Source organism: Miscanthus floridulus, chromosome 2 (genome assembly GCF_019320115.1).
Source record: "Miscanthus floridulus cultivar M001 chromosome 2, ASM1932011v1, whole genome shotgun sequence".
NCBI lineage: Eukaryota > Viridiplantae > Streptophyta > Magnoliopsida > Poales > Poaceae > Miscanthus > Miscanthus floridulus.
In genome coordinates this window covers 152,954,876-152,979,357 of record NC_089581.1, presented here as the reverse complement: position 1 = coordinate 152,979,357, position 24,482 = coordinate 152,954,876, and the positions used below count along the sequence as shown (strand labels likewise).

The following is a 24,482-nucleotide window of genomic DNA, read 5'->3' as shown; positions in this document are numbered from 1 at the left end:
TAGAGGCATATTTCCATGTATATGGATACAATTTTATTATAACGCTGAGTTAGATTACCATCTTTTTTACTTGTAGTACCTCTGTCAAAGGAGGAGATACTATGGTTTCAAGGTTAAAGTGCAGTGCCACGATAGAAAAAGGATGCCACAAAAAAATTAGAAAAAAATAATACTATGATATGGAAAGAAAACATCATAAATGATGGCACCTTCCTTTCCCCAATATGTGCAAACAACTGATACGAAGTAGCAAGATGTAGAATAATTACCTTACAAGATTGACATGTATGTATAGATGATTGCAGAACCACCGATAGCAAAGGCAACTAGAGTTGTGCCTAATAGGAAGCATTGAACCACAAATCAACCACTATTATGGACTGGCAACAAAATATCTCATCAGTGAAATTATTATTTTTACTGAGACAATTCTATTCTCGCATTTTAATTTTGCAAAATAGAAGAGACACGTTGTAAGAATCACCAAAGCATGGCAAAGTAACACATGGTAATATGATAAAATCTATTAGATCAATCTATAACATAAACAACTGTACTAATACTTTTTAATCTTATACTTTAATTCTACTAATATGATGGCATCAGCAATGAGAGCCAAAAAGAGAAATCAGCAGGCATTCATGATCACGGCATGAGCAATGAGAACCAAAAAGAGAAACCAACAGCCAATCAGCTTTCATCACCTGGAATGTAGCTTGCAAAAAGATCATCAGATATTCAGATATCACTTTCAAACTGGTTGTCCATCAACATCTTGTATGGTCTTCTCATACTGCAACAAAAAAATTGGCAGGAAACATCTTGTATGCTTTCAATTTAGGCCCTCTGAACAACCAAGCAACATAAAAATCAGAAGAGAAAATATGTCAATTTCAGTTTCAGATTGGAACATGGCAACTAAGATGGTGTAGACAAAACAGAACCTATAAATGATTTTATAACCCTAAAAAGGAATTCCATATATCCATCTTCCCTTCGGCACCCTAAGTGTCACAAGATGCTTAATTGTCCAAAAGATACTTCTATCAATTCCTAAGCATTTCCTAAAATCATTAATAAAACAGAAAGGCTAAAAAAATAGATACCACATTATTATGTGTTATTATCCATGAGATGATCATGTAGCCAACTGCTTGCTCAACAATTTTTAGATGGTTGATGTTGCTGTTCATCTACCTTTTTCTCTCTGATGGATCATCCCCACCAAATAGGGTGAAAGTGCAAAATTAATTGTTACATCTTGAACTTGGCAACGATCAAATTAGACAAAGGAAGAAATCATCCCAGGCAATAAACAATACATCTCTTTGGTGCCTGGAAACTACACAAAGCAGAAGAGGTAGGAAGAAATGCACGAAAATAGATGCAACTATTGAGCATTGCTTTAACTATCAGTGAACAGGTACAAAGATAGTGTAAGTTTGGGCATGATGGTTGGTTCAGTTGTGAGCATTGCCTCAATCATTAAAAAAAGAAAGAGATTTAATGTGGAAAGGTAGACCATGATAATTGCATGAAACATCAAACATGATTTATGCTGCAATCATCACATCACTAGCAATTTGTCTCAAAGCAAAACATAACAAGAATAGGAAACCGTGTTGATCACTATACATGAAAAAAATGGAAACAATAAATAAAAAAACCATCGGTACATGGTCTCAATCTTTATCCTACACTAAGAAATCAAGCAAATATCACAGACATGGTCATGTGCTCAGGTCTATTGCATAATACATGCCTGCTCTCAAAATCCAGTGAAACCCCGCAGGCCGCAGGCTATAAAACCCAAAAAAATCGCAGCTAGATCGGTAAGAGTAAAGGGGGAGAATAGTAGACCTAGGGGAAATCGATCTTAGAACAATAGATACAGGAAAAAAATCAAACAGAGTAAGGATAGAGAGGGGAGAGTAAACCAGCGAGCGGACGGATCGAGGGAAAGCAGAGCCGCGCCGACCGTCTGCAGTCTCCGGCGCTGCTCGGCCGCGGCGCGCGCGCCGCATTGTGCTGACGCCACCCGCGCCGTGGGGCCCAGCTTGCGTGGGGGGTGGGGGGGAGGAGGGCCACCCGCGCCGGCCCGCCGCCTGCATAGGCGTCGTCGCCTCACGCCCGTCGCTGCCTCGGGAGGGAAGGAGAGAGAGAAATGGGAGAGAAACGGAGGGGGAGGCAAGTGAGGGAGATATTTTCCCCTTCAATCAACCACACGTGGACACGCGGTATACTACAGTAAATGATGGTGGGGTAAAGGTGAACCACAGATCGGGAAATCAAAGCTGTAAATTTTGTTTGCGATCGTGGACCGTCTGGTTGATGGCCAAAGAAAACTGCTTTGATAAGAGTAGATTCTCACTGTTTCTCCAGAGAATAATCTTTATTCGATTATATCAAATAAACGGAGAAACAGAAGAATATCTACCAAAACATGTTTCTCAAAAGAATCAGAATCAACTTCTCCCAAAGAAAACGCTATCGAATCCTTGCAAAACAGGGACTTTAACACAGTTGGGGTAAGCTAAGAGCCTAAGACGGTCAAAAGTAAATCAGTAAATCGTGGACTGCCAAAAACTAGAAAGAGGCGGATTGTGACTCCCATGCCCTTGCATGCATTTTTCTACGACTATGAAACTTTAGTGGTCTGTGTACTTCAATTCAAGGCTAGACGAAAAGTTGTCATATGCCAATCGACTTTGATTTTTTTGTTTTTATGATATGATGTAGCGTTCTGTGATACTCGACGTGCACTTTCTTTGCATCTTTGGAATTGCCTAGTTTGTTTTACAAGATAAACCTTTTAGGCCTTGTTTAGATTGAGGTTAGGAATCAGTATTTGGCACTGTAGCACTTTCGTTTGTATTTGACAATTATTGTTCAATCATGGTCTAATTAGGCTCAAAAGATTCGTCTCGTAATTTACAATCAAACTGTGTAATTAGTTATTTTTTTATCTATATTTAATACTCCATACATGTGTCCAAAGATTTGATGTAATAGAGAGAGTGAAAAAACTTGTAATCTAAACAAGGCCTAATGAAGAGTTGTTTGAAAAATAAACCTTTCATAACGGGTCGAGAAGGTCAGCAACTAGTCAGAGCTGGATGGCTCGTCTACTCCTCCTAAAGAAAACATTAACACGTTGATCTTCATCAGCATTTCAGCTAGCAAGACACTGCACGCTAGCTAGTCCAGTAGGGTTTGCGACCCTCATCAACATGTCGTGCCACGTCTGCTTTGCTCGTCGTCATTCTTAGCGTGTGCGAATACAAGCTGGTGGTCATACTGTAAGTATGTGCTTTTGCATTGCTTGCACGAGGAGTTGCCGGTGGTTTTTTGCGGCTGATCAGCTAATTCATACTCCCTCCATCCTAAATGGTAAGTCATTCCAAAAATCTTGGAGAGTCAAATTTTTTTAAGTTTGACTAAAATTATAGAGAGAAACACAAAGATTGATGACATCAAATAGGTATAATATGAAAATATAACTAATGAAGAATCTAATGATACTTACTTGGTATGATAAATATTATTATTTTGTTATATAAATTTGGTCAAACTTGAAAAACTTTGACTCTACAAGATTTTTGGAATGACTTACAATTTGGGATGAAGGGAGTACTATTTTGTTATAAGAGAAAAACACTATATCATGACTGATGAGTTCAGACGAACAGGACGTAAACTCGGTGGTCATATTGTTGTCACACCTGTTCCGCTGGTATTAAAGCTGACTGATAAGCCGACTAAAGCTGTTTTGTTGTGAGAGAAAAATACTGTAGATTTTAGCTGATAAGCCGGCTTATAAGTTCAAGCGAATAGACCCAAGCTGAATATAGTGGGGACAGGGAGATTTTGCTGCGACACAGTGGAAGACACGATCGGTCTGTTCGCCTGTTGATTTCAGTCAGGGCTTATCAGTCAATTAATAGTGTTTTCCTCTCACAATAAACCAGCACCAATCGAATTTATCAACCTAAAAACCAATCAACGAACATGCCGAATATAGACAATAACACAATCAGTAGCAAAACTGAACATGTTAAATAGGCCGATAGATCGGACCATTAATTTGTACGCATGCTCTGGTCTCAGAGAAAAAAAGATCATACAAGAAGCATGCGCGTTGCCGCGTTCCTTAATGGGTCATCTACTCAGACGAGAATAGTGATACATCTAATGATATTCATTGTGCTGTACAGCTGGTATAATACACACCAGCAAGATGCAGCCGACCAAAAAGAATGGTTTGAGCACTGTCATTTTTGGCACCATTAAAGTACAGCGAACTCAATATCTATCCAATTTATTTGTCCATTACCAAATGGTTTCATACATGATTATGATCGAGTTGTAATCATGTAGTTGCACGCAAAGCGGTTCACACATGGCTTATGTCAATATCGAGCCTGTTCATTTGTTGGTTTCAGCCAGCCCAAACCAGCCAGCCAATAGTGTTTTCCTCTCATAATAAACCAACACCAGCCAGCCCAAACCAGCCCAGAAACCAACCAGCGAACAGGCCGATTAACATGTCGTCTTCAAATTGGTGAACAGTTGTTATGGCGAACTCAAGATCTATCCAACGATTTGTCCATTATCAAAATGGTTTTGATGCATGATTGTGATTGTACTCATGTAGTTACACACAAAGCAGTTCACATATGGTTTATGTCATCTTCAGATTGGTGAAAAATATTAATGTGTCATCTTCAGATTGGTGAACAATAGTAGAGGAGTTTAGAGGAAGCAGAACCTACGCGTCTTTTGGATTTACATATGAGACGAGCCTATCCGTTATGCCAGATTGTATCATGAAAATTGTAGAGCTGATCATATGCACCTAATAATTAGTTGCTAAAACATAGCTGAGGTTCTGTTTAGATCCTTAGCTAATAAGTTAGCTGGTGTATTATACCTACCAACTAGCTAACAATTAACTATTAGCTAGTTTTTCCAGCTAACACAAATAATTGTTAGGCCCCATTTAGATCCACTCAATTAATAATCCGACCAAGAGATTGGTTTCTTTTTAGCAGCTAATTGTTAGCTATGTGGGATAAAAAAGCTCTTAGTTGAGTGGACTCAACCGGGCCTATATATGCTAGGCAAATTACAAAACATACCTAGGCTCCGTTCGGCTTACTTCATATTCGGTTTGTTCGGCTTTGTTTTTTCAGTCCAAACAATATTTTTTTCTCACAATAATTCAGCGAGAACAATATTTTTCAGTCAGTTTCAGTCAAAATTCAGCAAGTCGAACGACGCCCTACACTACTGTACCACAATCCGAGTATAGCATCGGGCACCGATAAAAAGTACCAAAATATCACCGGATGTTCGGTTCATAAAGATTTGTAGTGGAATGTAGGTTGGTTTTACCAACCCACCATCGGTTGATTTTTTTTATTTTGCCGTATCAATAGATGGTTGGTCGATATTTAGGTCCACCCATTTATTGGTACATATAGATTGGGCTCGTGCCCTCTTAATTGGCCTAGTTCACGCCTACTTCTTTTTACAGAGCCCACTAATCATCAAACCAAATCCTAACACTAATCGTAGATGGATTGTGGTATAATGTGCATTGACACATACGAATATGGTAGTACGAGTGGACCCGTTGCTGAGCCTAAGTAGAAGCAGCACGTGACTCGTTTATACCGATGCTACTCAACATGTATTGACCACATCATACTCCATCCATGCCAAATAACTGCACATCTTACTTTTCAATCAGTCCAAACCTATATTATCCGCAGCTATATTTCTTAATGTATTTGTTACGAAAATATGTTTCACTATAACACTCAGTTAGACCTAGCTTGCAATTAGCAATCATGATGATCGTCAGGATGAGTTCACGGCACTACAGATGTAGCATTATCTCAATCATTTGTGATAAACTTAGCCTTGGGTTGAGCATTGGAACGGGTGATTTTTTTTTTTCAATACCAGCATCAACGCTACCAATTGCCATCATGTTAAACCCTGGAGACCCAAGCCTGTTCTCGGACCCAACCCTCTTTTCTTTTTTCAAAACATGGTCAAAGAGACAATTTTCTATGCGCCATGAAAAAGATGGTCAATCCGTATGTGCAGTTGAAAAGTTAATTGTGGCTTCTATATCAACTTCTAATTTTTTTCTCCCCATATGTAATCGCAAAAAACAATCTCCCCATGATGCTACTTCCGTCAAGCGGGTGTTAACTCTGTGGCACAAAATTATCTAAAAAAACAAACAGTACATATACAAATCTTGTATTGAATATTTCAGCTTCTAAACATTGTTAAATAAAAAAAATAACCATAAAGTTTTAGATGTCGTTGAGCACTACAATTTTGATATACTTAGTGTCTCCATCCAAGATCATTTAAAAAATAAAAAATATATTTCAAAATATGAGTACTCCCTTTGTCCCTAAATATTTGTCGTTTTCGCTTTCTTGAGAAACAACTTTGATTAAATATATTAAAAATATTAATATTTATAGTACATAATAAGTATTATTAGAAAGATCTTTGAATCTAGTTTTTTAATAAACTTATTTGGAGATATAAATGTTGCACGTATTTTCTACAAATCGAGTGGAACGTACATCAACGGTGATAGTTATTTAGGGACGGAGGGAGTACTTAATATTTGGTGTCCACTAGCTGGTGCCTTTCACCTGCTCAACGACGACCCATGCATAAGGACCACAGACATCACCGCCAGCAGGGCCACTGGCCGATGCCGGATGTACAGGGGGGTTTTTCTCGTTCAAGACGTGGTTCTGGCCATAGATGAAGATCGCACCGGTGTACATGAAGGAGAAGAGGGTGCCGGCCGTGGTCCGCGACATTGGGTGGACAAGGTTCATGGTGCATGAGGCTATCTCCAACGAGAAAGACCCATACCGGGATTTAGGTGATGCACAGTGAATGAGTGAGCTACCCAAATTCCTCCGTTTCCAACGGCGAAGGCAAAATATCTTCGGTCCTCTCTCTCCCACGCGTCTGCCTTGCTCTCTTCCTCTCTCTCCCACGCGGCCGTGCAGGGCATGGCGACGGCGACGATGTGGGGCGACGACGCGCTCTGGCGCTGGCGCGGCGCCTGGATCCGGCCCCCCTCCCTCTCCTTCTTCCCCGAGCTCGGCGGAGCTCACGCCCGCGTCCGGCCCCCCTCCCTCTCCTTCTCCTTCTTCGCGCCCGCGGTTCAGCGGAGCTCGTGTCCGGCGGAGGTCGCGCCCGGCCGAGCTCACGCCCGCGCCGGCGGATCTCGCGCTCGCGGCTCGGCGGAGCTCGCCCCCGCGGCTCGGCGGAACTCGCCCCCGCGGCCCGGCCGAGCTCGCGCCCGGATCCGGCCCCCTCCCTCTCCTTCTTCTTCCCCGAGCCCGGCGGAGCTCGTGCCCGCGTCCGGCCCCCCTCCCTCTCCTTCTCCTTCTTCGCGCCCGCGGCTCGGCGGAGCTCGCGTCCGGCGGAGCTCGCCCCCGTGGCCCGGCCGAGCTCGCGCCCGCGCCGGTGGATCTCACGCCCGCGGCTCGGCGGAGCTCGCGCCCGGCGGAGCTCTTGCGTCGTCTTGCCCCGACGGCCGCGCCCTACCCCGACGGCTCCTACGGGCCCACCATTTGCGTCGTCTCTCTTCGAAACGCAGATTTGCCTTCCCAATCGCAGAGGAACCAGAATGGGTAGCTGGTTTCGGTCCTTCATTGGAGGAGTATTTTGGTAAAAAAAAAAACACTGTGCAGAACGCATTTTTGCGTTTAGGTCACGTCGTTGAAGACAGTCTCAGACGAGCCAGAGTTTGGGAAGCCAACGCGGAACCTTTTCTTGTGCGTGCAGCATCTCGAGGAGCGCCAGTTTCTAGTCTTATTCTTGGTTAATGTGCTGGTGCATAAGGGAATAGTGAACGAGCACTAGCTCATGTCCAAATTCTTCTCTTTGCTCAAGAAAGAGGAGGAGCATGTGAATGTGGCTGCACTGAAGGAAATGTTAGGAGAAAATTTCTCAAATGTTTGATGTATGCTGGAGGCTAAAAAGTGTGCAGGATAGGGTTGCCAAAAATCCCAAATTAATTCATCCCCGCAGCAGGGGCAAGGTTGTTGGTGATTATAATGCTGTGGTGCGGAGGCTGGTGATCACTCCCACCAGGGCATATTGTATGCCGTCACAAGTGGAGCGCTCTAACTGCGTCATTTGGCACTATCATTATATGGCGGACCGGTTCTTGAGGGTAACTTTTATGGATGAAGGTATCTAGCTACTGAACATCAATGCACTCAACTTCCATGTCGCACCGATTGTCCAGAGCTTTATGTCAAAATCGTTCTAGCACAAGACAATAATTTACAGGCGTGTGCACACACTTATGAAAAACGGTTTCCACTTGTGTGGTAGGAAGTACTCTTTCCTTGCATTCTCAGGCTCTATTCGTCTGTTTTATAATCCGTACTTTTCAGCTTGTTTTTTCAGCCGAAACAGTGTTTTTCTCTCACAACAAGTCAGTCGAAACAGTATTTCGGTTTGTTTTTTCAGAAGCGAACGGGGCCTCGTTGAACCAGATGAAGGACATGCCAGCTTGGATCTTCGTGGAGAACAGAACAACAATTGCTGCAACCATTAGGGAGTGGATGGGACAGTCCCCAAGTAGGAATGTCGCAAAGCATGCCGCTCGAATGGGGTTGTGCTTCACATCTTCGTATGCAACGATTGTGATGCGGTCGAATGAGGTTAATGAGTTTCTTGAGGATGGCGAGTGTAATGGATATATTTTCTCTCATGGAATTGACAAGATCACACCGGACCTTGCAATGGAAATTGTGGCGAGGTTGCCGCTGACAGATAGGTACCCTCCATCTGTGTACCAGATTAGATATGCAGGATTCAAGGGTGTTATGGCTGCCTGGCAAGGACAAAATGATGGGATACAGCTTTCCCTTAGGTCAAGCATGAGGAAATTTGAGTCTACCCACTCCGTGATAGAAGTAGTGTCCTATATAAAGTTTCAACCCGCATTCTTGAACTGTCAGATTATAGTATTGCTGATCTCCTTGGTGTCCCAGAAGCTATATTTTGGGAAATGCAGGAATAAATGTTTAATAATCTCGATAGAATTTTGTTAGACAGAGAAATTGCTTACCATATTGTAACAAACAGTTGCCCTAAGCATGGAACCATCGCAAGGCTGATGCTGAGTGTTGGATTTACTCCTGCAACTGAGCCACGCCTGAAGGGAATGCATTTGGCTATAAAGTCCTCACAGCTGAAGGGTCTTTTAAAGAAAACAAAGTTTTTTTGCGCCCGAGGGAAGGTGGTCGATGGGCTGCCTGGATGAACTTGGCATCCTTGAGCAGGGGCAATACTTTATCTCTATCAATCAACAATCGTTTCATGAAGCATGGCACAAGATTTTCCTCAGCAAACATGAAAGGATCTAAACAATGTCTAGAGGGGATGAATAGACGTTTCTAAAAATTTCTACACAAATTCAAAGTAAATTATCAGCCACCATCAGAAGTCCCAATAGTTTGGCCTAGAACTTCAGACAGCCAGAAGTTTCAACGCAAACAGCCAGGAGTTTCGGCTCCTACGTGAACTACACAACAAGAGCTAAAATGAACTTTAAGAATGCGATTTCTTATAACCCCACTTCTAAGTGGTAAGATGAAGCGTTAGGGCTGCTCCTTTGATGCCGAAAAGCCTCCACTCCGTAGATCGAGCCCAAACCCTAAAAGGTGCCTTGGGGGGAAGGGAAAACAACTATGAATAAATATGATAGCACAAATCACAACAACAACAAGCACACAGAAGACAAGGATTTATCCTGAGGTTCGGCAAACCCACAAAGAAGCTCCTACGTCCTCGTTGTTGAGGTGACCACAAAGGTCGGAGACTCTTCCACTTCCTTGCCTCTCTCAAGGCAACCACAAAGGTCACTTGAGCTTTCTACTCAGAAATCAAGGATAATACAAACTCCTCACAAGGCTCTTCCATAAGATGGAAGCTCTTGGGCGACGCCTAGCTGGCTAGGTGCAAAGCTCCAAGAGTAATAGACGCAAATCCAACAGGCTTGATGAAGAAATCAAGTGCTCAAGCTTGCCAAAGTAATTTTCTCACTTAATCCACTCTCTTTTCACTCAAATCTTTAGGAGAATCAAAGTTAGGAGCAAAGGGGAGAGGAGAGGGGAGCAATGAATGCTTGGGAGCTGTTTTGGCCGTGAGTAGGTTGCAATCTGTAACACCCTCAGTGTTATGCCCTAAACAAACTACTAAATCATGTCATGAGCATCATGTTTATGTAATAATGCAAGTGATAGAAAGTGTTGATAAATTTCTTGTTGCCTAAAATGACCAATAAAAATGTTAAATGGAAATTTATTCAATAACTCATGTTATGTCAAGTAGGGTGGGAAAATCAATTTTTATTGAGCAAAAATACTATAGAACATGTGTGTGATACTTAAATAAAGTTTAAAGTACAAACTTTGTAGATGACAATGAAATACTTGCTGCGGAAGAATAACATTGCTAGCCAACATTTCTAATAGCCTAAAAATGAAACTTGAAATCAAATTCAGCTCAAGGACTTAGAAGAATTTAAGTATATATATACAGCAAGACAATGCCATGTATGGCAATTTATTTTGTGAAATCGAGTTAAGAGATGGTGTCGTGTTTTAGCTCGGGTTGGTAGCCGGATATGCTCTCTTGACCATGGGAAAGATGGTTTAGGTCCAGAAGTAACCATTTAGTTGTTATAAGCGCTTTAAAATGCCTGCACGACATGTTCTCGGGCTGGCTCACCGGGTGGACGCGGTCACCAAGGTCGGGCGCTCGGCGTCACCACGCTGGTCGCACGTGCGCGCGCTGCCGTGCATGGCCGACCGTGGCTGCCTCTGGCCTGGCTATGGCCCGACCGTCGCTGGCCCCGCCGCGCGGAGCCGCCTCCGCCGCCGCCTGCCCCGCCCTGCACCGCGACGAAGCCACTGTCGGTGCCATCACCTCATCGTCGCGTCCGTGCACTGCTGCCCTGCCTTGCGTTGTCGCTACCGATGCCACCGTGACACCGTGCTGCCCTATTGCCGCTCGCTCTGCCACCACATGCATGTGGGCTGTCCCAGCTACGCTTGCACCGTCGCCTTGCCTTAATGGCGCTACGGCCACGTAGGCAGCGCCCCCACTTGCCTCCCCGCACGGGCACGTGGTTTGGTCGTGTGTCGCGTAGCGAGTGCGTAGACACGGTCGCGGGTCTAGACGACCACTAGCTATCAAGGTGAGGACGGCCAAAGCTCAGACCCGTCTCCCTCTTTCCCTCTGCTACCGCCGTCAGAGTCGTGCCAGCACGTTAGACAGTGAGACGTCATCTCCAATCAATTTTGCCCATCTATAGTCTCGCCAGTGAGTTCTCCAGCTACCCAACCCCACCTAGCCATGAAGCACGCACTACCAAGCACCAATTTAGAGCTTTCCCCGCCGTCGTGCCAATAAGGCCACAATCGGCCATGGACGAGGGCAGTCCCCGTGCCGTCCGCCCCGATGAAAGGTCCTAATGGCTAGAGGGGGGTGAATAGCCTGTTAAGAATTTCTACAACAACACTTAACAAACCGGTTAGATAATTATGAGGCAAAGCAAGTATTGCGCTAGCCTACTAAAAAATGCAAGCCACCTACCACAATCCTAGTTTCTATAGTTTCTATCCACACAATGGCTATGTCACTACACTAAGTTAGTGTGCCCTCAAAGACTAAGAGCCACACTAACCAAACTAACAAGCTCTCACAACTAGCTACACTAATGAGCTTAATGTAAAGAGAGTGAGCAAGATGGTTATACCACCGAGTCGAGGAGTGAACCAATCAATCACAAGAATGAATACCAATGAAGATCAATCACCTCGGAATCAAATGATGACACAATGATTTTTTACTGAGGTTCACTTGCTTGTTGGCAAGCTAGTCCTCGTTGTGGCGATTCACTCACTTGGAGGTTCACGTGCTAATTGGCATTACACGCCAAACCCTCAATAGGGTGCCGCACAACCAACACAAGATGAGGATCCCATAAGCCATGAGCAATTCACTAGAGTACCTTTTGGCTCACCACCGGGGAAAGGTCAAGAACCCCTCACAATCACCATGATTGGAGCCAGAGACAATCACCAACTTTCGCTCAACGATCCTCGCTGCTCCAAGCCATCTAGGTGGCGGCACCCACCAAGAGTAACAAGCGAATCCCACAGCGAAACACAAACACCAAGTGCCTCTAGATGCAAACACTCAAGCAATGCACTTGGATTCTCTCCCAATCTCACAAAGATGACGAATCAATGATGGAGATGAGTGGGAGGGCTTTCGCTAAGCTCACAAGGTTGCTATGTCAATGTAAATGGCCAAGGGAGTGAGCTAAAGCTGGCCATGGGGCTTAAATAGAAGCCCCCATGAAATAGAGCCGTTGTACCCCTTCACTAGGCACTGCTCGGGGCGACCGAACGCTCCAGTCAGATCGACCGGACGCACCCTGCTAGTGTCCGGTCAACGGATGGCCGCCACATCATCCCTCTCTTCAAATATCGAGCGCCTGATCCCAATGATCAAGTGATGACCGGACGTAGCATAGTGCCACGACCAGACGTAGGACCCCAACGTCCGGTCACTTCTAGTAAGGTTCTAGCTACGACCGGACATGTTAGTTTGATCATGACCGGATGCAGGACCCCAGCGTCTGGTCATTTCCAGTAAGCCTCCACTCATGACCGGGTCATGCCTGACCGAACTCACCCAGCGTCCGGTCACTCACTGTCTCCTCTGTGTGCTCCCACGTTAGCAGGACCGGATGCACCCCACCAGTGTCCGGTCGAAGACCGACGCCAGCATCTTCACTGCTTCCACTAATCGGACACACCGGTCTAGTTGAGGCCAGCGTCCGGCACACTCCACCGGTGAAGTTCCTTACCCTTGCTCCTAAGTGCTAAACATAATGTGTATCACCTTTGTGCATATGTGTTAGTATATTTTTCACAAACATTTTCAAGGGTGTTAGCACTCCACTAGATCCTAAATGCACATGCAATGAGTTAGAGCATCTAGTGGCACTTTGATAACTGTATTTCGATACGAGTTTCACCCCTCTTAATAATACAGCTATCGAACCTAAATGTGATCACACTCAGTAAGAGTCTTGATCACCGAAACAAAAATGGCTCCTACCCCTTATACCTTTGCCTTGAGCCTTTTGTTTTTCTTTCTTCCTTTCCAAGTCTAAGCGCTTGATCATCATCATGGAATTTCCATCATCATGTTATGATCTTCATTTGCTTCATCACTTGGAATGTGCTACCTATCTCATGATCACTTTGATAAACTAGGTTTGCACTTAGGGTTTCATCAATTCACCAAAACCAAACTAGAGCTTTCAACCGATCCAATTCACCTACACCACTAGCTTCGCCTTGCCTCCCTCTCCACCTTGTGCAAGCCAGAGGAACCGCTACCACCTCTCCATTGCCGTTGACGCGACCATGCCACCGTGGTGCGCTGTCGCATGGCTCGGCCGCATGTGGCCACCCCTCCTCCGCCATCCTCCACTCCAACCGTCACCTCGTCCTGGCCCATGGTAGCCTCCTGATGCTCATGCGCTAGCCAGTTAGGTCCGTAGCAGCCCCATGTGGTAGAACTGCCTAATCTAATGCCTCCTAGGAGTACTTGTCTTTTATTAGACACTAAGTACTCAGGGGGGAACACCAAATTATGCAGTTCCATCGGGTACACCCCAAGGGAGAACCCGAAAATCCACATTTTCCATCAAGATCACAAATGAGAGAATAAAGCTTACAACATTTAAACATTTCTTACATCACTTTCCATGTAACATCAGAGTATAATGTGTATTATTTATAATAGCGGAATATGAACATGTTATCAGAGATATGAACAATTTAAATTAACAGTGGAATAAAAATATGTTATCAGAATTACAGCAGGAATAATTATCTATTCATGACATGATGAAGCATCGATATATAAACTATGACAACAGATTATAAAACTTCTATTTATAAAAACATTTGGTGGGAGTTATAAATAAAGACTATGATTACAACATAAAGGAATCCTGTCTGAGCCCACCACGAGGAATCCACACACAAGAGTCAGCTCTAGCATCCGCCTGTCACCTGTAACAGTGGAAAATAAAACCCTAAGTACTTAATTGTACTCCGCAAGACTTACCCGACAGGAGAAAAGAAAAGACTCTATGGATATGCAAGGCTATTTGGGTTGTGAGTTTATTGCATCTGCAGGAAGCATTACTAAGCGTGCGTCCTTATATTCATTTTTTATTAGTAGTTGCATTAGTTTATTAACTAACCATTCCATGTAAGCACCTGTGCTACTTTCAAGCAGGTGGTAAGCAATCAGAATTATTTTTACCATCTTTCATCCTTCAGTTCTTACTACGATGCTAGAGTTTAGACAAGGCGTACCGGATTGCTCGGTGATTTGTGAATTAATGCCCCTAGTTGGGTATCCAAAAAACACACGCCCCAATTGTACCCTAGGTACAAGCAGGATCAACCCACTACCCTCTTATTATGGGGTCCAGGTCTCCGTCTAAACTGGGACTCTAAGCCCCCGCCCCTAAGTCCTAGACTTAGTGCGGTGCAAGGACCTCCACCCAAAAACCACCCTGATAGTCGATCCAGAAAGAGTCGGAACCCATGACAAAAGAGTAACAAGTCTTCCCTATGCCCATACCCAAGTATGTGCTCGGGATAATAAATCTGTGACTTGACTAGCGTCCAATGCAACGACCAGTCCTTAACCGACACAAACAGAGAAAACAGTGTAACCAAGCTATGCCCCGTTGGCCGCAGGACACAACCTCTTACACCCACCAATACCCAAACCATATCCCTGCCCGATCTTCATTTTTTCTTTCCACCATTTTATATATTCCAAGTAATAATAATATAATAATATATTTCCTATCTCTCGCGAGTGACAGACAATCACTCGACTTCTACTGGAGTCCTGTAGCATAGCAATCTACATGATCCTGTCATACTAGTAAGACTCATAGGATAAAGATATATATATATATATATATAGTTGCATATATATATATATAAATATATATATATGCAAGTGGGTTTCATTCAACTCCTTAAAACTTAATGCACAAATATATTTTAAAGTGTAGAAAAGTAGGGGTTATGCACTGGGGCTTGCCTGGGTAAAATATATACTAAAAAGTTAGTATCTGCATCTTCAGATCATCCACCATCAACTGAATAGAAAGCCCATTGCATCATCTCCTAGAGTGAATACCATTACACCATCTTCAGATTCCCAATCATCCTTTAATTGATTCGTTGATCCATCATCGTGCCTATATGATATGCATTGATGCAAATGATGCAACAGAGAATTAACAATGCAACAACTCTTAAAACATAGTACATACTATGAACTAACAAGATAGCTGTAATGACTAATATACTAATCTACTCATCCATATCGTCAAGAAAGGTGTCATTTCCCAACAAGTGTTTTGGTTATACAATTCCAAGGTGTTTCTTTATTCGAAATAGGGCATCATTATCTACTCTAGTAAACTAATTATTATTGTGCTACAAAAATTATAGTGAGTACCTAATATTGCTAGGAACCTACTATAAAAATTTTGGATCCAACACTATTACCAATTTATCACAACAATTCCTATAAATTTATATTTTTATAATATTAAGTATCTCAAATTAATTATATAGCTTCCAAGAATATTATAAAACTATATGAACAAAATATACTAGTAGGTAGATCATAATTTTAGGAGACTAACAAAATTGGTTTCACAATTTTTGGACACCTACATAATTTTATTTTAAATTTACAATTTGCCTTATAAGCTAAATTAGAAATTGCTCTAGAAATAAAAAAGGGCTGGCATCCACGACCTCGGCCCAACGCGAAACGCGTGCATGTGGTCCAGTGGAGGCCGGCGGCCCACGCAGACATGTGGCCCAGGCGGGGCAGGGCGCGTGTGGCCACAGGCTGGCCCACCGCGCGGGAGCGAGCAGCCTAGACACGGCGGCAACAGGCCGGCCCAGCGCACGACAGTAGCAGACCGACCTAGCTCGACGCAATAACGGGCGCAGGTGGCCCAGTGAAAGCAGGTCAGCCCACGATGGGAAGCCCAGCGACGGCAGCACCGAATTGCTAAGAGGCCCCTGAGTTTTCACAAAATTAACCCGCAGGACATAAACACTATTCATCAAAGTCATGGAAATTACATTGGGGACCCTAGAAAAATTTTGCTCTTACCACACGGTCCTTCTCATCCTCCACACAAGCAGAGCACGGACAGGGGAATCCTGCCGACGACCGATTTCTGGCCGGGGAAGGCACGACGATGGTGGAGGACTGACTATGGGGCAGCGACGGACCTAGATGCGCATGGTGTGGCCAAGGCACTCCCTAACATGGCCTACAGAGACATGGCTGCGTGTAGCGGCGGGCGTGATGGCTGGCGGCTAGCGACAGCGGCGGTGCTGCTGCTGCATGGCGTGTGGCTAGCGAGGATAGGCTCCTCGGCACCGGGTGGCATGGCCCCCCGGCTAGGCCCCACATGTGTTGGGGCTGGGTGCAGCAGTCCGACCGCATGCGCAGCATAGCAAAGGCCTGAGTAGGGGCCACGGCGGCTCTCGGCGATAGTGAGGCTACGACATCCAAGGTGTTTGTAGCGCGAAGGCGAGGCGGCAGCTGCGGCTATGGCACTGGGGGTGCAGCGGGCTTGGGCGCTGGGTAATGGAGGTGGAGCGGTGATGGGAAGGCAGCGCTGTGGAGTCGTAGGTCTAGCACGGAGCCGAGGGACTAACGCGCGCACGTGCTTATTAGGGGCCAAGCGACGGCGCAGCAGGCGCGATTGGAGGCGGTGTGGTGCTACGGGCACGGGCATGCGATGTGGGGAGGGAAAAGGAGGGGCAGCGCTGTGGAGCAGCAGGACCAGCGTGACAATGGGGCTCACGATGGACGGGTGGAGGCGTAGTAGGCAAGCAGTGAGAGTGAGCAGCTACCGACAACTGCGTTTTATGTGAGTAGCAAGAACGGCGCCCTGCCCAATAGTCTGGAGGGAGCGCATGTACGAGCAGCATAGCGCCGGCACCATAGCGCACATGGCCAGACGTAGGACAACAATGGCTGGATGGGGTGACTCAACCTGGCGGGACGCGAAGGCAGACAACGGCGCTACGACCAGGACAATAGCGTGACGAGACAACGGAGGCAGACCGTGGTTGAGCGACAGTGGTGGCACATGTGCTGGCACTACGTGACTCGTGGCTAGGGAGATCATGCACGTGGAGTGCCATTAAGGCAGCGATAGTGCTGTGCGGGGAGGGGCATCCCCTTGTGCATGCAGCAATGGCATCGGGCGACCGATAGTGTCGCAGCGGTGCAGGGGCCTGGACGCGACATGAGACGGTAGGAGCACAGTGCAGAGCGAGGCAGTGGCAGCGGCCGAGCTGGCCAGAATGACGTCACGCACGCTTTTAAAAGCGAACCAAAAATAACTTACTAATGTGATGAAGGCTCAAGTACACACTTTGATGCAACAAATCATACCAAAACACGAAACTAAGATTTAGAAAATTTTGTTAGAATTCAAACGCCAAAAATAGCATTTTATCTACTAAACTTGCACTTCAAACTTTTATCTACGTATGAATTACAAGCTATATTTTATTTGGTTTATAAAAATCATTTTTCACACTTAATCCCATAGAACAAACCATCCGTTACTTATTTGCTAGAATTGTTGTCAGACATTTCTAAATATTTTTACGCACTGAATAATTTAACTTGGACGTTCATATGAGTCCACAAAAGTGAGTCACACAGTATCCACTTACCACTTCAAGTTTGTTTTAAATCAAAATTCGAGGAACTTGTTTTTAGAAAATTTTTAGGCCTAAATCTCGATGCTAAACAAGATCATAACACCAGGGGTGTTACACCCTAGCTCACCGAAGCGAGTGCGCCGCCACCGCGGATGGCCACACGTCGCTGCAGCTCGCTCCAGCACGTCCCGCCGCCTTGCGTTGCTGCTTGGTGTAGGCGGTTAGACCATAGTCGATGGTCAACCTGACCAACGGGCTAGCGTGAGCCTCTGGTGGTCAGCGCGATCATGCCGTGTCACTGCCGCGCCGTACCACCATGCGTTGAGTCATTGGGGGTGCACGTGGGTGAATTAGGGAAAGGTCGGGGGTTAAGTGAGAAGGTCTGTGAGAGGGGAAAATAGTATTAGGACTTCGGTGTGATTCGAGAGAAAACCAAGGATGTGGTTGCAAAAGCTCCAGCGCATGGGCGCACCGCGTGTGGGCTGGTCTTGCGTGGGTCATGGAAGAAGGTCACTGCGCGCGTGCTGCGTCACGTGGGCCATGCGTTGTGGGCCGCGCTGGGCCAGCTCAGTTTTGCTTTTTCGTAAAGAATTAGAAATAGCTTTATATTTTTATTCACGAGTCAGTTTTGTTTAATTAATATAAAATCTAGTAGATGTCCAAAAATTGTGAAACAAATTTTGTTAGGTTCCTAAAATTATGATGTATCTGTTAGTGTATATATGTTGTGTGCATAAGCCCTATCCGTGTCGATTGAGGACCATCTATTGCTGTGGGTGGTAGTCAGGTCATAGACTTATTATCCTGAGCACAACTTGCTTATGGGAGTAGGAAGGCTCGTTACGCTCTTGTCATGGGTTCTGGCTCTTTTCGGACCGACTGATTGGAGGCGGGGAAAGGTGGAGGTCTAAGCACCATATTGAGATAGGGTCTCAAGTGTGGGGGCTTGGAGTCCATGTTTGGACAGGGACCTAGACCCTGTGACCAGAGTGTAATGGATTGGTCTTGTTTGTGACTGGGGTACAAACGGGGCATGTGTTTTGGGGTACCTAGCTAGGATACATTGGTTCGCGAATCACCTTTCCCTGAGACGGTACAACTTGGCTACGGTCTAACACCGTAGTAAGAACTGGAAGATGAAAGATGGTAAATTAGTTCAGATTGCTCAACCCTTGCTTGAAAGTAGAATAGATGCTTACCTAGAATAGTTAGCTAATGAAGTAATCGTGACTACTAATTAAACTTGACTGTAAGGATGAACTATTAGTAATGCTTTCCGCAAACTAAAAGAAAACAACAAACCTTACTACCTATCATACACTTGGAGTCAGGAAACTATTCCCACTAGTCAGGTAAGTGTTGCGAGTACATTGTGTACTCATGGTTTATTTTACCCCTGTTGCAGGTGCAGCTTGAGGAGTAGCTCTTGTGTGGAGGATTCTTCTGGTGGACACAGATGGATCCTTGTATCATTTTTGTTAGACATTTATTTCAATTCCGCTGTTTAATTATTGCACTCTGTACTATGGTATTGTTATAAATAATTTCTAAGAACTCTTATTGTATGAACTGGACTAAGTATTGTAAACTCGTACTTATTATTGGATTCTAGATGTAAAACGTGGATTGTTTCGAGTTCTCCCTTGGGGTGGGCTCAATAGAACGGTCTAATGTAGCTCACTTTCAGGGTGCTTAGTGTCTAGTGGAAGACGAGCGCCTCCGAAAGCGTGTTATTTTGGGTGGTTCTGCCACAGGTGGTATCAAAGCCAATAATGAGTCTACGAGTTTAAAAACTCTTTTCAAAACCTAAAATTTGACCAACAAAAGCTTTGCGAAAAGTAGGATGCGATAAATTATGTAAATAAGTATAAGCCCTAATAATACGGTCTATCTTGGATAGTGACACTAGTTTTATCTAATCAATCATCTGTAGGTACACAAACTTACGCTGTGTAAGAATCGTTTAGCCTACGAAAAGTGAGTGTGCGTTGTGCCAAAGATTTTATACGAACATAGCTATATTCTGGCTTAAGTGAACGAATAGGTCAATGCATGCACCATGAAGTAAGAATCTAGCTTGAACTAAACTCTCCCACATGTATAATTTTGGGCAGTGAATTGATAGGATAATAAATGAAAAGAAATGCTTTAATCCTTAAGGGAAAGTTTTAGCATGTATTGATTTATCAGGACTTATCATCTCTCTAGTTGTTTGATTCTAATTGAGGAGGCTTTGTCCTTAGTGGTGGGTTCCTATCTATTTACAGATGAATCTGAGGTCTGGTCATGGGAGCACTAGTGTTGGGATGGGCCGTGGTCTTGGTGAAGACCAGGGCAAAAATGGTCATGGCGATGATCATGGCAATGCCAACGGGGAGAGCCACAAGGCCCCACTCCTTGGTCCTCCTCCTCCACCACCATCACCGCCTCTGATGACCCATGCCAAGATGATGGCTGAGATGTTGGCTACTCGTCGTGAGTCAGCCCGTTCCCTAGAGATGCTGGCACTAGCTATTGGTGGCTTCGCCCGTGGAGGCCCCGGTGGAAATAGCGGGAACGAGGGTGGTGTCTGCGGTCCCGAGAGGCCCTATTCCTATTAGGACTTCTTGGGGACACACCTGCCCATGTTCTCGCTGCCTGCTGAGCCTCTAGACGTGGAACATTGGCTTCATATTCTAGAGCAGAAGGTGCACTTTGCCGCACAACAGCTTCTGGGATCTATCAGTACTTGGCGGGACGCTTTCAACGCCATGTAGCCTATGGACCACCATGTGACTTGGAGGGAGTTTACCACTGCTTTCCATTAGTACTATATTCCTACTAGTTTGCTGAACAGGAAGCTGTCCGAGTTTCTGGAGCTGAAGCAAGGAAACATGACTGTGATGGAATATGTGAATAAGTTCAACCACCTTGCACAGTATGCTGGGACTCATGTGGATATTGATGAGAAGAAGATGGACCGTTTCAATCGCGGTCTCTCTTGCATCTTGCAAGAGAAGCTGTATACAGTGGGCTATCAGACATTTGGTGCTTTGATGAATGCTGCCATTGCTATGGAGGGACTTCAACATGACTCTCAGGCTGAGTGGAAGCGCAAGAGGGTGATCACTGGGTCTTCTAGTGACCCATAGTCTTAGAAGATATAGGTTGTGAGGAGGGTGTCCTATCACTGTCCAGGTGGATAGTCATCTCGCTAGACTCAGCAGACTCGCCAGGCACCTCCCACTCAGTACCGTGCATCTATTCAGCAGATGCAACAACCTTAGGGATAGCAGATTTCACCTCGTCAGGGATATGGGAACAAGCCAGGTGCTTGTTTCAAGTGTGGCAAGGAAGGCCACTATGCTTGTGAGTGCCCCTAGAACCAACCTACTTAGTCTTCCCAGCCTTCAGCCAACTCTCGTCTGGTCAAGAGGACTATCATTAGGAAGAAGGTGCCCATGAGCCACTCGAGATAGGTTAACTTCATTGAGGCTAAGGAGATCCCACAGGGAGAGTCTATGATGGCTGGTATGTTCACCATTGATTCGCACCCAGCATATGTATTATTTGATTCTAGTACATCACATTCATTCATGAGTATGGGGTTTGCACAAAGGCATAATATATCTACTATGGTTATTCCTATTGCATATAGAATCAGAACTCTGGGTGCATAGTTGTGCGTTAAAACTCAGACAAACACAGTGAGACTAGTGCTAGCAACTCACTCTTATCGTCTCTAGTTCATGGTGCTGCCTGGTCAAGGCATAGATGCAATTCTGGGAATGAACTAGTTGAGAAACTATGGGGTAGTCCTGAACCTTAGAGAATTGTTGAGTTGAAGCTCCCTTCTTCTGAGAATAGAATATCTCTCCTTATGCCTTCTGTCCCCACCTTGCCAGTTGTGGCTCATGCTGAAGCTTCTCCTGACCTTGCTTCTATTCATGTGGTCTGTGAGTTTCTGGATGTCTTTCTCGAGGATTTACTTGGGTTACCACCAGACCAGGATGTAGAGTTTGCCATTGAGTTAGAACCTGGTACTACTCCTATTTCACGACGTCCCTACCGCATGGCTCCAAAGGAATTGGCTGAGATGAAGAAACAGTTAGAAGAATTGTTGGAGAAGGGATTCATTCGTCCTAGTTCATGACCATGGTGTTGTCTAGCTATTTTTGTGACGAAGAAGGACGACACTCTTTGGATGTGTGTGGATTATCGCCCTCTTAATGTGGTAACCATTAAGAACAATTATCCTTTACCTTGTATTGATACTTTGTTCGATCAGTTGACTGGTGCAAAAGTGTTTTCAAAGATTGATCTTCATTCTAGGATCATCAAATTAAGATCTCGCCACAAGATATACCAAAGATAGCTTTCTCTACTAGGTATGGCCTTTATGAATACCTAGTCATGTCTTTTGGTCTCACCAATGCTCCTGCATTCTTCATGTATCTCATGAATTCAGTCTTTATGCCGGAGTTGGACAAGTTTGTAGTGGTATTCATTGATGATATTTTGGTATATTCTAAGAACAACAAAGAGCATGCACAATATCTTCACATAGTCTTGACTTGATTATGAGAAAACAAGCTGTATGCCAAATTATGTAAGTGTGAGTTTTGGTTGGATCGAGTGTAGTTTTTGGGACATGTCCTAACACCTGATGGCATCTCTGTGGATCCTGACAAGGTGCAGGATGTGTTAAATTGGAAATCTCCAAAGTCAGTGCATCAAATTCATCAATTCCTTGGTCTTGCTGGTTATTATCGGTGCTTCATCCCTGAGTTTTCTAAAGTAGCTCAACCGATGACCAAGTTGCTCTGGAAGGATGCCAAGTTTGTATGGAGTCCAGCTTATGAAGAAGCTTTCCAAGCCCTAAAGAAGTTTCTTACCTCTGCTCCTGTTCTCGCCCAACCAGATATTGAAAGGCCCTTGCAGTTTGAAGTTGGTGACCATGTGTACCTAAAGGTATCCCCGATGAGAGGTGTGCATCAGTTTGGAGTCCATGGAAAGTTAGCTCCTCATTATGTTGGACCTTATAAAATTTTGGAGCGGTGTGGTTCTAAAAGGATCTAACAATGCCTAGAGGGGGCGGGGTGAATAGGCGTATCTAAAAATTTACTGCAAATGCTAAGTTCAAATCTGTCAGCCACTGTCGAAAGTCCCGGCATTTGGGTCGGAACTCCCGACGATGTCAGAAGTTCCGACGCAAACGTCAGCAGTTCCGATGCCTATGTGAACTACAAAAGTAGTGCCAAATTTAACTTTACAGATAAATAATCTTACAACCTCACTTCCTAGTGGTTTGGTGAAGATGTTGGGTTACTCCCTTGACGCCGTAATGCCTCCAAACCGTAGATCGAGTCCAAACCCTAAAATGGAGATTTTGGAGACAAAGGGACAAACATATACAAGTAATCTCAAGCAATCACAACAACAACAAGCACGCAGGACACAAGGATTTATCCTGAGGTTCGGCAACCCCACAAAGGAGCTCCTATGTCCTCGTTGTTGAGGTGACCACTAAGGTTGGAGTCTTTTCCATCTCCTTGCCTCTCTCAAAGTGACCACATAGGTCACTTGAGCTTTCCACTAAGAAATTGAAGGGTGATACAAACTTCCTAAGGCTCTTCCACAAGATGGAAGCTCTTGGGCAATGCCTAGCCGGCTAGGGGCAAAACCCCAAGAGTAAAAGACGCAAAGACAACCGGCTTGATGAAGAAATCAAGTGCTTAAGCTTTCCAAAGTGATGCTCTCACTTAATCCAATCTCCTTTCACTCAAAAACTAAGGGAATTGAAGATTAGAGCAAAGGAGGAAGGAGAGGGGTGTTTTAGTTGCTTGGGAGCTGTTCAGCACGAAGTGAGTCAACTGTGAAATGAGTCCGTAACAGTTAGAAGTGAAGAGAGGAGTATTTATACTCCAAGTAAAAATCAACCGTTCAGAGCTACGTCGGGAGTCCCGACGCAGATCCCGAGACTTCCAACGTTAGCAGAAAAACACTGTTCATAATGGGTCAGAAGTCCACGAGTGAAAGTCAGTGTCGGAACTCCCGACAAACGTCGGGACTTCCGATGGTCGGAACTCTCGACGTTCGCCAGGACTTTCGACGCGCACAATTGAACAAACAGTCAGCACCACTGATGCCGGGACTCCCGGCTTGGGTCAAGTCAGTGTCAGAACTCCCGACAAATGTCGGGACTTCCAACGGTCGGAACTCCCGACGATCGTCGGGACTTCCAACGAGCACAGACAGCCAGCCAGTCAGAAGCATAGGTGCCGGGACTCCTAGCTTAGGTCGGTACTTCTGACCGTCGGGAGTTCCAACTTACGTGGGGACTTTCGACACCGCCAGTCATAGAAAAAATATTCTATGTGCTCGTGATGTGCTAGAGTGTCCTAATTTTTATTTAATTATTATGCTTGAGCACTCTATATTCCTCAGACCAAATCACTTTGCGTCCCTCTTTATAGTGCGGCGGATCCTAAACTCAAAATCAAAATTAAAACCTTTGGAGAGCGTTTGAGTTCATCCGCCTTTATAACTTCAAGAATTGAGGGATACCATTTCATCTTTATCAACTCTTTGATTCTTTCATGGGACTAATAGATG

At 44.8% G+C, this 24,482-nt stretch overlaps 1 pseudogene; it reads left to right on the top strand.

Moving 5' to 3' along the window:
* The window catches only part of LOC136537281 (probable RNA-dependent RNA polymerase SHL2), a 55,870-nt pseudogene that overhangs the window by 5,102 nt on the left and 26,286 nt on the right, over positions 1-24,482 (top strand).